Raw genomic sequence first — 13,024 nt, 5'->3', positions numbered from 1 at the left:
CGGATTATGAGCCCGAAACACCAAATCTGAAGAAAAGAGTGAACCCGACCCAGAAGTAGTGATGGCGGACATTGCATACATATCCATGGAGGCATACAAGAAGCGAATACGTGTGGATACTGGGCCAGGTCTTGTGCAACCCGAAATTCTAGCAACAACAAACTTCGAGCTGAAGGGTCACATACTCGTCCAACTGAAGGACATCCCATTCTACGAGAAGGATCATGAAGATGCCTACAAGCATATTGACGAGGTTAATGACATAGCCAACTACTTCAAAATTCCAAATGTGCCATGAGAGAGTGTGCTACTAAGGATGCTACCGGTCACATTAGAGGGAGCCGCAAAGGATTGGTTGAAGACACTTCCTCCAGGATCAATAACAAAAGGCCAAAGATACATGAAGAGTTCATTTAGCATTTTCCCCCATCGAAAGTCACAATGTTAAAGAAAGAAATTGCCAATTTTGAACAACAAGGAGGCGACACTTTATGAGGCATGGGAGAGATACAAAGGCTTGCTGACAAATTGTCCCCAGAATGACATTAGTGTGCAAAAGGAGGTCTCCATTTTCTACGATGGGTTAAATATGTGTAACACCCTGATTTTCAAGACCAAAAATTTCGTTTTTATTTAAGTAAATTATCAAAATATTTTACTGAAAACATTGTCGATATCCAAATAAATCCATAAACCATCATAACATGTCTCATATCATAAAGTAGCAATAAAATCAGAGTACAATCCCATAGATCTAAAATGCGGAATCTTGTGCGAGTGTGATGTGCAGCTACCGCGCCAGCTCCTTCCCCTTCGCCGAAGAGGTACCTGAAACAAATTGAAAACTATAAGCACGAAGCTTTGTAAGTTCCCCGATCATACCACATATCAAACAATAATAAGACATACATACTGTCAGGCATATCTGTGTGCCCGGCCTACCCCTTCGGTCCTCTCGACCAGTGACCTTGCCTAGCATATCTGGGTGCTGGTCTACCCTTTCGGCCCTCTCGACCGGTAATTGGGGACTATTTCACCCCTTACTACTACCACTATCACATAACATCATATCATGCTAGCACATAAAAAATAACAGGTAGCATCAAACCTAGATGAATATCACAAAGACAATCATCTAGCATACAACTCCTACTAGTGGGCCGTCATTGTGGCCGTAGACCCACCGCTACTGGAAGGTAACTGTGACAACCCGGAATTTTCATTTGGTCAAACCCTAAAAGTCAATCACTTAATATTATAAGTCAAGTTCACTTTTACTTGTTTTTGGGAAAAATAAGTTCATTTGATTATTTTAGTAATTAATCTTTAAACGAACGGGTGAACGGATGGGCCGTCTCGGGTCTCGAAATTTCTAAACCGCAAACACCTCGTGTGTTAGAAATTCACGACCAAACTTTTATGTTTGAATCGGAAAATCATCCCAAAACCGTGAACTCATGCATAAGCATGAGTTTACTCCCCAATCTAATCATTTATGTTTACTCGCCAATTACCAAAAGAGTAAACTCAGAAACACTCTCAACTATCATCCCGGTTTTCGCCCGATTTCCCGAAAACATAAGTGTTTCTTGACTTGATTAGTTGATATAACATACCATCTAGTGACTATACATACTTTAATCCATCCATTTGTGTGTTTTGACTAGTTTTCCAGAACACCAAGAACACACACTAAGTGTTCTTGGACTATTAGCTCATTTCAAGCTTCCTTATACTAAGTACTTCCATCCTTGAGTCTTAATAAGCTTGTATTACATATTAACATCAAAGAAAAGTCCCAAGAACACCAAGATCAAGGTGTTCACAGTTTTGGGAGGCTCCCAAAACCGTAAACATCAAATATGGTGCAAAGTGGTGCCTTAGGGTGCCTAGATGCTTCACCATGCCTTAGGGATTTGCCTAGATTCGTCCTTGATGAGTTTATCACACAAAAAGCACCAAAACCTTACATTTTAATGTGTTTACCGTTTGGGGATCTCCCAAAACCGTAAACACCCCAAAAGGTGCATAAAAGTCCTATAAAAGTCCAATGGTTATTCCTTATGTCTAAATCAAACCTAGACTATTTCCATGATTGAGCTAAGGACTTGAAAACCCCCCAAATACCAAACTTATGGGTTTAAGGTAGTAAACTCATGAGTTTAAGGTAGTAAAATCATGAGTTTAAGGTAGTAAACCCAAAGGGAAATGACCATGAGGCCGTAAACTCCTCAAAGGAGTGTTTTGTTGCCCTAGTCCCTTCCTAAGGCCTAACCACCAAGTAGAAATGCTTCAAAGGACTTGTTAAACCTCAAAACAACATATGGTCATAAGGTGTAGAGTTTACGACCGTAAACCCTTGATTTTAAGGCCGTAAACTCCTTGGGTAATGGTCATTAAAACCGTAAACTCCAAAGGAGTTTACCTTTGAACTCCAAACACTCTAGCTTTGCCCTACAAACACTTAGACGCAACCCTTGTGATCTTTTACACTTGAAACAAAGTTTTTTCATGTTCTAGAGTGTCCCAACTTAATTTATTAGTTATAAATTGGCTAATTAGTTATATATATGTTCATTATATGATAACTAGGCTCGTACGTGTGTACAAGTCTCCATTTGTCACCTAGCACCGTATCCGACACTTCAATCCAATCCACTCGCTGTAAGTGAGTGCATACCCCTTAATCAATGTTTTAATGATTTTAAATCCTTAATGGGTGGGGGGAATACAAGTAGAAAACAGTATGTTATTATATCACTCATATGTATTTTATAACTGTGTTTTCATCCAGCAGATTTCACATACTTCAAAATGTGATGCATGAAATGGTTTTCTATCTTAAAATACCATGGTAGCAAATGTATTTGTTTTGAAATGTTTATTAAAATGACATCAAGTCATTGTTAATTATTGTTCAAAACTCTTAGATGTCTTACAAAACCAATTTTTACCTTCTTGAACAAAACTATATCTATACACTTATGTTCTTATATATGTATTTATGTTATAGTTTTCATCCTTCATTCAGTTTCCCACACTCTTGTGTAGGAAGGGTGTATAAACCTGTTTGGGCAATCAATTACCTTCCAGTTAACTATTATAGGGATAGTTAGGAGATACAAAACATAATTCCTATTACAAGGAATCACATCAAAGTCAGTTCATTCATGAGTCTATACTATACATTACATGTTACATGAATACGCTTACATGAATACCTTTACATAGATACATTTACCTGTATACACTTACATGGATACTTGTACCTCGATTCACTAGGATGATTTATTAGTACATTATGTGTAAATTATCCTGCCTATCCCAGTTCAACAGGATATCTAGACGGGACTAACCATTTCGGAACCCACCTGTTAGCAACAGTGGTAGATGAACATCTACGGATGCCTACGATTATTACTTATACTAGGGGTACCTTTACGGGACTAACCATTCCTTTAACCTGCTGTTCGCTATAGAGGTAAATGACCATCTACGGATGCCTACAGTTAATACTTATATTAGGAGTACCTTTATGGGACTAACCATTCCTTACACCTGCTGCAGCTACAAAGGAAAATTGAACAATCTACAGATGTTCAAAGGTTATACATTTTGCTAATCGCGATGTCGTGTTAATCCTAATACAAAAGGATAACACTTACATGATTACATTTTTCTATTACTTTATTTTGTGATACATTCACATAAGCGATGAGTTAGACTAAGTACTGTTAGTAATATTCAAAAGGAAGGAAAAGCTATCATTTTTATAGCAAAACCTTCGCGTCTTGGTAGAAGACTACATTTCATACTACTAGGAATTATGGAATTTTCTAGGGTTTTCATACTTATATCAACTGTTTCACTCAAAGATTTACATAGCATTCATAACAACTTTCCAAAACAAGGCAATGACACTTAAATACTTATGAATTCACCAGCTTTAGGCTGATACTCGCTTTCAAAATAACTTGTATTCTCAGGTCACCAATAGACAGGTACGATGGCCAGATTTTGAGAAGACGGAGCACAGACAAGACTCGTCTTTTATTTTGATTGTATATTTTGGTGTCTTATTACAATGAAAGAACACACATGTATTAAAACTTTACTTTTAATGCAATGGATGATGTTGTTGCTTGTTTACTACTTTACACTGTTGTGATACTATACATGACGTCCTCCACCTCGGAACTTTTAAGGCAATGGATGATGTTGTTGCTAAAAACAACTCGGGGTAGTGATCTCTCATTTCATCCTCCGGTTCCCAAGTCCATTCCGAGCCCTTGCGGTGCTGTCATTGCTCCTTCACTAGCTCTACTTCTTTGCTCCTCAGCATCTTCTTCTTCCTATCTAGAACGGCTATCGGTCGCTCGATGTAGTTCAGGCTATCATCCACCTGAATATCCTCGCGAGGTACTACTGTAGAGTCATCTACAAAGAATTTCCGCAGCTGGGAGATGTGAAAGGTGCTATGAATCTGGCTAAAATCAGCTGGCAGATCCAGCCTATATGCCACTTTGCCCACCCGGGTCGCAACCCTAAAAGGACCGATGTACCTGGGGCCCAACTTGCCCCGCTTCCAAAATCGAATGACGCCTTTTCAAGGCGACACCTTCAGGAGTACCACATCCCCGACCTGGAACTCCAGGTCCGATCGACGCTTGTCGGCATAACTTTTCTGCCAACTCTGAGCTATTTGAAGCCTACTCCGAACCTGCTAAATTGAAACGCCCGTAGATCCGGGCTAGTCAATTTAGAGATAATAGGGGTCGAAAACGAATTTTCGAAAAAAGATTATTTAGAATAAATAATCTTAACCTAGTTGTATAATATGTCACAAGGTTTCTGTACATATAAAAAACACCTAAATCCGAATTATAAGGAAGAAGTTATGACCCGTAGAACTTCTACGACAAAACCGACACGACACCGGGAAGCGTAAATAGTGAATTTACGATAGAGCGAGTTTTATCCTTAGAAATCTAAACAAAAGTTGTAGAAAACGTTAAACCGAGAGCGTCCATAAAAAGAACGCCCAAATCTGACTTCGTATGAAGAAGTTATGATTTTTCGAAGTTTCGGCTTAGCAATATACAACCCGAAATTCGAATATTAGATCGAGCGGTTTTTAGCCGACACAACCTAAACGAGAATCGAGATCTCGTTAATAGTAGCATAACGATATAAAGACAGACGAAAACGGACGTCGGATGAAGAAGTTATGAATTTTTAACGGACCAATTGTGTCCCGATCTGTTAAAAATATAACATTTAAAATCGAGTCCAAATTAGCTGATGGAATCTAAACGAAAGTTGTAGAGTACGTTCCCGTTTACGCGTGGATATAAATAACGTCGAAAACGGAGCTCGTATGCAAAAGATATGATTTTTAGAATTCGGATTGTAAAATTGCGAAATCTGCGAGAGGTTGATGACGTGGCCGCATCTGAGCCGTTGCTTGCTGAACAAGGCTTCGCTTTGGATCACGCCACGTAGCCTCGCACTACGCCCTGCGTACGAGGTCTAGTACGCCCCGCGTACCTTCGGTCTTATTTGGGTCCTGTCCGAGAGCGAGCCAACTGGAACACGCCTGGCAACCTTATCCGAACTACGCCCAACGTAGTTGAGTGGTACGCGTAGCGTAGGTCTGAAGTTCGGCCCTATAAATAGGCTGCGCAGGGTCTCGGATTTTTCACTCATTTTTTCAACTCTTTCTCTCTCTACTTTCTCTCACTACCCCTTAACCCCCTCCTAAACCTAGGTAAACCCCCAAGCACCCGAAGGAAGCCTCGAGGCTCCCGGAGTCCCAAGAAAAAGGGTCTTTCGGTTTCGAAACGCTGCTCCAAGCGAAGCCCGATTTTCATTAAAACCCGCTGCAAGTGAGCTATGCCTATGTAATTTTTAATATAGCTTTCAAATAATTATACTAATGTTATTAGGTCCTTAAAATAATTATTTGAGCTATTATTATGAGTTATATAGAGTGTTGTTTAGCACTTATATAATAATAATAACTAGACTATTAATTAGTCGCGGTTAACGTTAGACTAAACCCTAGTGGTATTTATAGTAGGTTTTGTCGAGGGAAATTTTTTTAAGAGTAACGAAGTGCTGTCGGAGTACCGAGTCACCACCGTATCAAGTGAGTGCATAGTCCCTTTCATGAACGTGATTTTAATACAAGTATTGATTGAACTATTAATTATATGTTTATGTGTAAGTTAATTGATGTTGCCTGAAATACGTGTTAAAGAACATACCTGATTATATATGATAATTTAGGATAAAAAGTAGACCTAAATTAATTATGAGGAATATTGGGTAGTATTTATTTACGAGTACAAGTGAGTTATACTCAGTGAATAGAACTTCAGCATATGTCATTTATCTGGGAGCACGGATTAGACACGGTCATTGTCCCTAGTTCGAGAGTATGGATTGGACATAGTCAACTGTCATTAATTTGGGGGTATGGATTAAGACATAGTCAGTTGTCCTTAGTCCGGGAGTATGGATTAAGACATAGTCATTCGTCCTTAGTCCCAGAGTATGGATTAGGCATAATCATTCATCATTAATCTGAGAGTATGGATTAGTGATTCGTCCTTAGTCGGAGAGTATGGATTAGGCATAACTATTCGTCATTAATATGAGAGTATGGATTAGGTAAAACCGTTCATTTCTGATCTGGGAGTATGGATTAGGTAAAATGGTTAATCTTATGTTTGAGAGTATGGATAGTCTTGTTGTGAGGATCGACGGGGTGGGATAAGAGTTGCTTCTACATATAAAGTGAAATTGTATATTTTGTGAGTTCTAAATTAGATATATGATATAACATTGTGGGATTGAAATCCCTATGTACTCAACAGGTTTCCAAACATGACCCACTCAGTTTATTTATATCACAGGTGTTGATGTGAAGTCACATTACACTGATAGATTTAAAAGAGATCACTAGTGTAAATGAATGTAAGTTCTGTTTATGCTTATGTTTATGTATTAACGATGACATCCCGAATGTTTTAAAAGTGAATAAAAATATATTTCTTTAGAAATGCTTTGATAACACAATTATCATGTTTTTCTGGGAACAAATTCCGCAACATTTTTATTAAAAGAGGTACTATGATTTTTATAAAGCATAAACAAAATCGGTCTTTTATGGCCGTAAAAATGGGGATGTCACAGTTGGTATCAGAGCATTACTTTAAGAGAACTAGGAATATGGATTTATTTCTAGACTTAAACTTAGAATGCTAAGCAAGGATTGTGAGGAGTGTGTCTAATAAAATTTAGGTAAAGCAGCTGAATAGACACAAGCACTAGCTAATTTAGGGAAAATGCCTAACATGCTTTTATGTGCTAAATGATTTGTGATGCTTTATGCTATCATTTGATCGGATCTATGGTCTATTACCAACCAGATCTGGAAATTTTATGTGCTCAGGCTTCTAAACGTTTAATTACGATATTAGAACTGGCATGTAACTTTTTAGAGTAATACGGAGGAATGCGCATCTAAATGTTCCTCTATCTATATTCTCGTCTCGATACACTGAACGTCTGCTTTAGTGTATAGAATGTCATGATAAGGACTCATAGCAGACTGAGCAAATGGAGGAAATAAGAAGGCTTACGATAGTGAATGATACCTATCGAGAGATATTTTAAGAGTATATCTTGCCTTTAGAATGCATCTGATAAATAATACGTCTAGTACGGAAGAAGTTCACTTTAGATTAGAAGAAAGAAAGATTTTTTGGTAGAATCCATGAAGTTATCCCATCATCTGACATTTCCACCATTAACCGAGTTGAAGCAGAATTGATGATTGAAGATACGTGTGGAAGAAGTCCTAGTAGACTTTAGAGAAAATTATATGATTGTTTGGACACATTTGTATGTGTTAAAATTCTTTTTGTGATAATAACTTGGAGAACTGCGAGACAATACTTGGGACGAGTATGAGTAGGTGTGAATGGTAGTAGAGGCCTATACTACCGGAAGCACAGAACTCGCACTTGGATTAGGGAAGGTCATAAGGTTACCAAGAAGCTAGTATTGATACCGTTTTATTCAAGAATGTCGTTACCATGGTTCCAGTAATGACTAAGAAGCTGATTGTTATTCCGACCCTAGCGTTCATATCAAATTGAATCCGACTACGACAAGTATGTTAAATAGTTCTGAGAACTAAGTCCGATGAGGCATCTGACCTAAGACAAAATCTTGAAGTGAAATACAATCAAAGCGATCAGTAGAGGTATCGCGATAGTTGGTTGTAGCTAGAAATGCTACCTTTTAAGATGAGATTAGAACATGAACGAAAGTATAGTCTGTTCTGGAAGACTCTAAGAGACCTGAGTCTAAGCATTGCAACATACAATGATAGGTCATTAGAATATGACACATCGTTCCATTGTAGTAATGAGAGAACTTATCTTAAGCTCATATCCAGTGAGGATTGAGATTGTGACTTGAAGGTCATAATTTGGAGTCTAACGTGAGATAGGGAGCAAGTGCAAGATCAAGCATCGCCTGCAGTCAGGAAGTCTTAGAGTTAGATACTCGTTCGAAGAAACATCAAAGTTACGGTTATGAATTAGGATGAAGAGATAACGTATGGATTGATCATGTGAGCCATGTTTCGTTGATGATTCCGGGACATAATCATCCTAAGGGGGAGATAAATGTACGCCCGTAGATCCGGGCTAGTCAATTTAGAGATAATAGGGGTCGAAAATGACTTTTAGACAAAAGATTATTTATAATAAATAATCTTAACCAAGGTGTAGAATATGTCACAAGGTTTCCGTACATATAAAGAACACCTAAATCCGAGTTATAACGAAGAAGTTATGACCCGTAGAAGTTCTACCACAAAACCGACATGGCACCGGGAAGCATAAATAGTGAATTTACAATAGAGTGAGTTTTAGCCTTAGCGATCTAAAAGAAAGTCGTAGAAAGCATTAAATCGAGAGCGTCCATAAAAAGAACACTCAAATCTGACTTCGTCTGAAGAAGTTATGATTTTTCGAAGTTTCGGCTTAGAAGTGTATTGCCCGAAATTCGAATATTAGATCGAGCGGTTTTTAGCCAACACAACCTAAACGAGAATCGCAGATCTCATTAATAGTAGTGTAATGATAAAAATACAGACGAAAACGGATGCCGAATGAAGAAGTTATGAATTTTTAACGGACCAATCATGTCCCGGTCTGTTAACAACATAACATTTAAAATCGAGTCAAAATTAGCCGACAGAGTCTAAACGAAAGTTGTAGAGTACGATCCCGCCTACGCGTGGATATAAATAACGTTGAAAACAGAGCTCGTATGCGAAAGATATGATTTTCAGAAGTCGAAGTGTAAAATTGTGAAATCTGCGAGAGGTTGATGACGTGGCCGCATATGAGCCGTTGCTTGCTGACCAAGGCTTCGCTTCAGATTACACCACGTAGCCTCGCACTACGCTCCGGGTACAAGGTCTGGTACGCCCCGCGTACCATCCGTCTTATCCAGGTCCTATCCGAGTGGCTGGAACACGCCTGGCAACCTTAACCGAACTACGCCCAGCGTAGTTGAGTGGTACGCGCAGCGTAGGTCCGAAGTTTGGCCCTATAAATACGCTACGAAGGGTCTCAGATTTTTCACTCATTTCTTTAACTCTTTCTCTCTCTAATTTCTCTCACTACCCCCCTAACCCCCTCTTAAGCCTAGGTAAACCCCCTAGCACCCGAAGGAAGTCCCGAGGCTCCCGGAGTCCCGAAAAAAAGGGTCTTTCGGTTTCGAAACACTGCTCCAAGTGAAGCCCAATTTTCTTAAAAACCCGCTGTAAGTGAGCTACGCCTATGCAATTTTTAATATAGCTTTCAAATAATTATAGTAATGTTATTAGGTCCTTAAAATAATTATTTGGGTTATTATTATGAGTTATATAGAATGTTGTTTAACACTTATATAATAATAATAATAGCTAGACTATTAATTAGTCACGGTTAACATTAGAATAAACCATAGTGGTAGTGATACTAGGTTTTGTCGAGGGAAATTGTTTTAAGAGTAACGAAGTGCTGTCCGAGTACCGAGTCACCACCATATCAAGTGAGTGCATAGTCCCTTTCATGAACATGATTTTAATACAAGTATTGATTGAAGTATTAATTGTATGTTTATGTGCGAGTTAATTGATGTTGCCTGAAATACGTGTTAAAGAACATACCTGATTATATATGATAATTTAGGATAAAGAGTAGACCTAAATTAATTATGAGGAATACTGGCTAGTATTTTCTTACGAGTACAAGTGAGTTATACTCAGTGAATAGAACTTTAGCATATGTCATTTATCCGGGAGCATGGATTAGACACAGTCATTGTCTCTAGTCCGAGAGTATGGATTGGAGACAGTCAACTGTCATTAATTCGGGAGTATGGATTAAGACATAGTCAGTTGTCCTTAGTCCGGGAGTATGGATTAAGACATAGTCATTCTTCCCTAGTCCGAGAGTATGGATAATGCATAATCATTCATTATTAATCCGAGAGTATGGATTAGTGATTCGTCCTTAGTCGGAGAGTATGGATTAGGCATAACTATTCGTCATTAATCTGAGAGTATGAACTAGGTAAAACCGTTCATTTCTGATCCGGGAGTATGGATTAGGTAAAACGGTTAATCTTATGTTTGAGAGTATGGATAGTCTTGTTGTGAGGATCGACGGGGTGGGATAAGAGTTGCTTCTACATATAAAGTGAAATTGTATATTTTGTGAGTTCTAAATTAGATATATGATATAACATTATGGGATTGAAATCCCTATGTACTCACCAGGTTTCCCAACCTGACCCACTTAGTTTATTTATATCACAGGTGTTGATATGAAGTCACATTACACTGAGAGATTTAAAAGAGATCACTAGTGTAAATGAATGTAAGTTATGTTTATGCTTATGTTTCTGTATTGACGATGACATCCCAAATGTTTTAAAAGTGAATAAAAATATATTTCTTTAGAAATGCTTTGATAACGCAATTATCATGTTTTTCTGGGAAAAAATTCCGCAATATTTTTATTAAAAGTGGTACTCTGATTTTTATAAAGCATAAACAAAATCGGTGTTTTCTGACCGTAAAAATGGGGATGTCACATGAATCTTCTATGTAGTCTTGAGTACCAATTCGGTACTCCCCATGACCCTCTGACCAACCTCACCCCAGCATATTGGGGTCCTGCACTTCCTCCCATACAACATCTCGAAGGGAGGGCGATCGATACTCGCGTGATAGTTGTTGTTGTATGAGAACTCAGCTAATGGAAGGTAGGTATCCCAGCTACCACCAAAGTCTATAACGCATGCCCGCAGCATATCCTCTAGAGTTTGGATGGTTCGCTCACTCTAACCATTTGTCTGCAGGTGGAACGCCATGCTGAAGTTTAGGTGGGTACGTAACTCGTCGTGAAACTTCTTCCAAAACCTGGAAGTAAATCGTACTTCTCAGTCTGAAAATACCGAAACTGGCACTCCGTGCCGAGCTGCTTCCTCTCGGATGTAGATATCGACCAACTTCTCGGCCGATATGCTCTCTCAGATTGGTGTGAAGTGGGCACTCTTGGTCAACTGATCCACGATGACCCAAATCGAATCCACTCCCTATGTAGTCCTGGGAAGCTTGGTGATGAAATACATAGTAATATCTTCCCATTTCCACATGTGATTGTCTAACAGCTGCATCTTGCCATGTGGCCTCTAGTGCTCAGCCTTGACCTTCCTGCTGGTCAAGCACCACTCTACGTACCAGGCAACGTCCCGCTTCATGCAGGGTCACTAGTAATCGGGTCGAAGATCTCTGTCTCAACACCTCAAACACTGCCTGTTGCTCAGGCCCCCAACAAAAAACAACGGCTTTCTTCATCAACTGGGTCAGAGGTACGGCTATCTTGGAGAAGTCCAGAATGAATCTTTGACAATAGCCTACCAACCCGAGGAAACTCTGAATCTCATATACTGACTTCAGAACCTCCCATCTCATCACGGCCTCCACTTTGGCCAGGTCAACCAATATCCTGTTCTGGTTGACAAGGTGCCCAAGAAACTGCACCTCGTGTAACCAGAACTCGCACTTGGAGAACTTGGCATACAAGCTCTCCTTCCTCAAGGTATCCAAAACCTCTCGCGGATGCTCCTCATGCTACTCCTGCGTTTTGGAGTAAACTAAGATGTCGTCAATGAAAACTATTGCATACCGATCCAACATCGGTCTGCACATGTGGTTCATGAGATCCATGAACACGGCAGGGGCGTTGGTGGGCCCGAAGGGCATCACCACGAACTCCGTGGCCATAGAGAGTCCGGAAAGCAGTCTTTTGTATATCCTCGTCCCTGACCCTCATCTGATGGTAACCTGACCACAAGTCAATCTTGGAAAACCAAGATGGTCCCTAAAGTTGGTCGAACAAGTCATCGATCCTCGGGAGTGGGTAATGATTCTTCACCGTTACCTTGTTCAGCTCCCGGTAGTCTATGCACATGCAATGTGACCCATCCTTCTTCTTGACAAACAGGATCGAGGCTCCCCAAGGCGAATTACTCGGCTTGATAAATCCCTTGGCTAAAAGCTTTGGCAGGTGTGTAGACAACTCCTGCATCTCGGGAGGAGCCAACCGATATGGTGCCTTGACTATCAGAGCCGCACCAGGGACTAGGTCGATCCTGAACTCCACCTGTCGCTCCAGAGGTATCCCAGGCAGCTCCTCTGGGAATACATCTGCATAATCACCACCGGAACATCGCTCACCATTGCCTTACCCGCCTCCCGGATATCCATGACATAAGCAACATACCCAGTGCAACCCTGCTGTAGATAACGCCTAGCCCTCGCTGCTGAACATAAAGTTGGTCCATGCTATGGTCTATCGCCCTGGATCACCAACTCTCCTCCACTTAGGGTCCTAATCCAAACCAACTGATGGGCGCAGTCCATCACATATCCGTTGGGGCTCAACCAATC

At 39.9% G+C, this 13,024-nt stretch overlaps 1 non-coding gene across 1 annotated transcript; it reads right to left on the bottom strand.

The window, feature by feature from the left end:
* Window positions 1-441: 441 nt before the first annotated feature.
* LOC111906908 (small nucleolar RNA R71) lies at window positions 442-546 on the bottom strand. The gene has a single exon (XR_002855379.1). It is a non-coding gene; the product is annotated as a small nucleolar RNA R71 (small nucleolar RNA).
* Window positions 547-13,024: the final 12,478 nt, after the last annotated feature.

This window comes from Lactuca sativa, chromosome 4, assembly GCF_002870075.4.
Source record: "Lactuca sativa cultivar Salinas chromosome 4, Lsat_Salinas_v11, whole genome shotgun sequence".
Taxonomy (NCBI): domain Eukaryota; kingdom Viridiplantae; phylum Streptophyta; class Magnoliopsida; order Asterales; family Asteraceae; genus Lactuca; species Lactuca sativa.
Note: the sequence above shows the minus strand (reverse complement) of the source record. Positions and strands in the feature narration are given on the sequence as shown.